Below are 5,396 nucleotides of genomic sequence, written 5' to 3' on the forward strand. Positions count from 1 at the left end.
AATAATCACAGTAGGAATGTTCAATAGTGCATCAGCTACCAAGATAAGCTTTTCAGGAAGCAAGTTCTGTACCTCGCTTTTTAAAGTCATCTTACACTTCAAGCCAACACATTTAAGAAAAAGCAACAACTGGCAATCTTATCATTATGGAATGCTACTTACAGGTCGTTTTAAAAACTAGATCAAGTTCAACTGCCTCATTTTTTTTTTTTTAATTGCATTTTAGGTTTTGGGGTACATGTGAAAAACATGCAAAGTTGTTGCATAGGTGCATTCATGGCAGTGTGATTTGCTGCCTCCCTCCCCCTCACCCATATCTGGCATTTCTCCCCATGCTATCCCTCCCCAACTCCCCACCGCCGCTGTCCCCCCCACTCCCCCGCAACAGACCCCCGTGTATAGTGCTCCCCTCCCTGTGTCCATGTGTTCTCCTTGTTCAACACCCTCCTATGAGTGAGAACATGTGGTGTTTGGTTTTGTGTTCTTGTGTCAGTTTGCTGAGAATGATGGTTTCCAGGTTCATCTGCCTCATTTTTAAGAAGAGGAAACAATGCTAAGATATCGAACTGATCTCACAGTTTATAGTATTCACACATCTACTATCTCATCTATTCTGTAATTTGAGGCAGCAGCCCTAAGAGGTTAAGCAAGTCGTGGTTAATTAGTGACAGAATGAATATGAGGAGTCAGAAACCTTGTAGTTTATTAAATGTGTGCTTTTTATTGATTTTATTTGCTGAACAAATATATATTGAGCAATGCACAATAGACATTGTACTTAGAACTTTGTGTTGGAGTGGCAAAAACAGAGTGTGAAATATGCAGTAAATTCTGAACTGGCCTCAACCTGCATGCAGTCTACTAACAACAACAACAAAAAAGTTGCCAAGACAAAGTAGAAAATGCCTGTGAGTAGTTCTAATCATTTTAGAGGAAAGTTCATTTAAGAGTGATTACATTTAGCTCAATGAAGACAAAGGTCCTCACTGATTTCTAAGTGGGAAGATATTTGCATAGATTTTTAGATGAGCAGGACTATGTGAATATGTAGTCCTGGAGCATACAAAGCAGAGAGAATAGTTCTAGCCAGGGACAGGCAGCAGAGAATGCAACATGTAGAAAACCATGAGGACTCTGCTTCCTTACTTCTTGGTCACATTATCTTTCTAGACTTTACTGTCTGTAAAAACAGGATTTATCTTAGAATCAATTTCAAAAAAAAAAACTTACCATCTGTAAGGATGTGGAGTAAGATGTGTATTAAACAAATAATAGACTTTTCAACTGATAGTGCTTCATAGCCAAGGAGTATTGATAATTCATTCTGGCAAAATCATTGAAGGGTGAATGGAGAAAAGTAAGGGAAACTTCTATTTCAAATTTGTCTTGTGGAGAAATCATGAAAGGCCTTGAAAATCTGATTAAAGTTATGGAGACTTTACTGTACAAGCAATCAGAAGCTATTGAAAAGAGGAAGAATACTGAGACGTGATTAAAATAGTTAAGCACAGAAATAATCTGAGTCTGGGAGGTCAAGGCTGCAGTGAGCCATGATCCTGCCACTGCTTTCCAGCATGGGAGACAGATCAAGATCCGGTCTATAAAATATAACTTTAAAAATGAATGCTTAAAACATTACAATTGCTTTGGATCTAAAATTTCACTGACTAGCATTTTTTCAAATTTTCTCATCAAACTGGTAGGTTTGTTTTTAAATATCTTGCTGTTCTTTGGCTTATAGAAGCATCACCCCAACTCTGCCTTTATCCTCACATGGCATAGTCCTTACAGGCATATCTTTCTCCAAATTTCTGCCTTTTTATAAGGACACAGTCACATTGGATTAGGGCCCATCTTAATAACCTCTCAACTAATTATATCAGCAATGGCCTTACTTTAAAATAAGATCACATTCTAGGTTACTGGGAATTAGGATTTTGTCACATACATTTTGAGGGGATATAATTCAACTCATAACTGTAAGGATAGATGCATTGAGACTTTATTTTTCTGTGACAGTAAGTAATAAGGTATACCTGTTATAGTCACTTGAACAGCAGAAACAGTAGGAAAAAAGGCCATTGCCCAGAGTAAGGTAAGACAAGCTACCCTTCAGTCGGAGTTCACTAAGAGCAAGCCCCAGAAGACATTTGCCACAATCCAGACACCATTTAGAAAAGGAAATGGTGAGTACCACCTGGAGAAGTTAAACTGAGTGAACATTTCCTAAATGAGGAGACTTTAAACTGGAAACTATTGAGTTAACTGTAACTGGAAAGTTTACATTACTTTCCAATCATCAGTAGAAATAGGGATCATAAAGGAATTTAGTTACATAGCAATATTAGGAAAACTTTTACAAATTTGTGTAAATATGAATTGTCTACTCTGTTATGTAGGTAAATCTTTTTCTTTTTTAGATCCAGAATCTCCCAAATTTATTTGTCGGTAAAAAAGTTTACATTAATACATGATATCATCTCTTAGTATTACATCAACAACGTCTGGAAAATAGGGTCATAGGATATTATTAGGTTACTTCTACATAATAATCTTTCAAGAAGTTGTTATTTGTTTGTTTAAAGAACACTTATTGCAATTCTTGCATGCTTGGGGCATTATGCTAGGTGCATAGACTAGAAAGGTAACTAAATTATGAAATCCGATCTCAAGGAAGTCACAGATTTTCAAAGAAAATATGTACTTGCTTTGGCAGCACATATACTAATATTGGAACAGTACAGAGATGACTAGCATGAATACCGTACAAGGATTGCATAAAATTTTATAAAGAAGTTTACATTTTCTCATCATTACTTTATGCTTTCCCTCTAAGACAGTGATCAAGGCAAAGATATTCTCTCACTATTTCTACTCTACATTACATGAGAAGTTTAAGAAACTACAATAATGCAAAAGAAAGGAATTAGAAAGTATGATGAAACGCCATCTCTACTAAAAATACAAAAATTAGCTAAGCATGGTGATGTGTACCTGTGGTACCAGCTACTCAGGAGGCTGAGGCAGGAGAATTACTTGAACCTGGGAGGGGAGGTTGCAGTGAGTGCAGTGAGCCAAGATAATCACACTACTGCACTCCAGTCTAGGTGACAGAGTGAGACATGATCTCAAAAAAAAAAAAAAAAAAAAAAAAAAAAAGAATATAAACTATCAGTATTTGCAGATGACATGATTGTCTAGTAAATCTTAAAGAATATACAAATATCCATTAGACTGCATAGCAAATTTAGCAAGATCTCAATATACAACGTTAAAATAAAAATTTTAAAGTTCCATTTTCAATAGTTCCAAACATAAAAATTTAAGACAAATTAATCCAAACAAAATCTCTACACAGAATTCACTAAGTATTAACGAGAGCAACTTTTAAAGCCCCAAGTAAATGGGATGATAGACCATGTTCACAGATTGGAAGACTCAATATGATCAGGATGTCAACTCTTCCCAAGTTGATATACAGATTCAACATAAGGCCAATCATAATTACAATATGCTTTTTATTTTAAAAATTGATAAGCAGATTCTAAAATTTCTGTTAAAGTACAAGTGACCTAGAATAGTCAAAACAATCTTAAAAGAAAATAATACACATAGGAAGAGAGCTAACAATACCTGACTTACTTCACAACTTACTATGAAGCTACAATATAAAGACAGTACAATATTTATAAAATGGTAGTTAAATAAAACATAGAGTCCAGAAATACACCCAAAATTGTACAATTAACTTTTGATAATGGCACTGAGGATTTCTATGTGGATACCCTATTTTAAAAGCTAAACTTAAAACCTTTTAGAAGAAAATCCAAGATATCTTTATAACCTGAGGTCATATCTGGCAAAAGACCAAGAAACTTGCATTCTATAATTGAGTAATAAAAAGAAAATTCAATGAAAACAAACTTGAACAGAGAATTCACAAAGAAATAAGTATATATGGCTAATAAGTAAATGAAAAAGGATCCAACATCATTAGTTAGCTGGAAAATGCCATTAAATCCTAAAGAGATACTACTCCATATTTAGCAGAATAAACTATAAAAAGACCAACACTAAATATTGTCAGTGATATGGAGCCACCATAATTCTTATACTTTGATGATAGAGTAAAAATGATACAATCAATTTGAAACCTGTCAGTTTTTAAAAACTGAACATAAATCCTCCCTATGATATATCGATTCTACTCCTATGAATTTACCTAAGATAAATAAGCATACATTTTTACACAAGACTTTGGAGAAAATGTTCATAGCAGTTTTATTAATTGTTCAAAATTGGGAACAACACAAATATCTGTCAACTAAATAATAAGTAAGTAATTTTGATATAGACTGCAATGCAATAATACAGTGCAATAAAAATGAAAAACTATTCATCCATATAATAATATGGATGAATCTTTTAGACAATGAAAGATTAAGCAAATGAAGCCAGATGCAAAATAATTCACACTACATGATTTCATATGTATAAAAAATCAGAAGAGAAAAGTCTAACCTATTAAATGAGGGAATTTACCAGGAAGAGGAGAAAGGAAGCCATCTACAATGATGACATTTTCTATATCTTAATACCAGGGTGAGTTTTATGAAGGCAAGCACTTATTACAACTCAATGAATTGTAAAGATTTGTATTTTTTACTATTTACAAGTTTTGCTCTAAAAAAGACAAATAGTAAATTCCACTTAATAGAATTGATTTTCACTATGGTACGAACAATTCTGAAATCATGCTCTGTGCATTCTATGAGTGAGGAAATAAGTAGATATATTGATGATAAAATGGATGTCAGATTTTTCACTGTTGGAGAAAGGGATTATAAACACGGAATGGAAGATAGTTGGAATAAACATAGGTGACTGGAATTGTAATTATCAGGTAAATTCATTGTTTTTGATATATAAACAGGTAGATACTGAAAAAAATGTATGTACTTGTGTGTGTGTGCACATATGTGTGTGCATTTTCAGTTATTTTTCCTAGCTCTGAACATTGGGATAAGCTAGAAGCAATGAAATGCTAATAGCAATGAGCACAGTTAGTACTCAGATATTGGTTCCTAAATACCATTCTCCACTAAAAGGCATCAGGGCTCCTTAGTGGAAAGGTTAATTTCAGAACTACAACTAAAAATATATACAACAAGTTACTCAAAAAAGCAATTAAATACTCAAAGAATGTTAGAGACATGTCAAAAACACATAAAAGCCACCTTGAAGAGACAACCAATGTGCAAAATCTGGTATAATTTAACATCAACATAAATAATGTTACCAGTGAACTATAATTCATTGAATAAAATGAAAATCCATAAGCTTAACTTCACATTAAAAGTTTTTAATAATGAATATATACAAATAGTAAATACTTC

General features: G+C 33.4%; 1 non-coding gene across 1 annotated transcript; it reads left to right on the forward strand.

The window, feature by feature from the left end:
* The first annotated feature begins 2,700 nt into the window (after positions 1-2,700).
* On the forward strand, positions 2,701-2,808 carry LOC135275948 (U6 spliceosomal RNA). Its single transcript, XR_010343534.1, has one exon. It is a non-coding gene; the product is annotated as a U6 spliceosomal RNA (small nuclear RNA).
* The last annotated feature ends 2,588 nt before the right edge of the window (positions 2,809-5,396 follow it).

Source organism: Aotus nancymaae, unplaced genomic scaffold (assembly GCF_030222135.1).
Source record: "Aotus nancymaae isolate 86718 unplaced genomic scaffold, 86718_ANA_hifiasm-v0.15.2.pri h1tg000019l, whole genome shotgun sequence".
Taxonomy (NCBI): Eukaryota; Metazoa; Chordata; class Mammalia; order Primates; family Aotidae; genus Aotus; species Aotus nancymaae.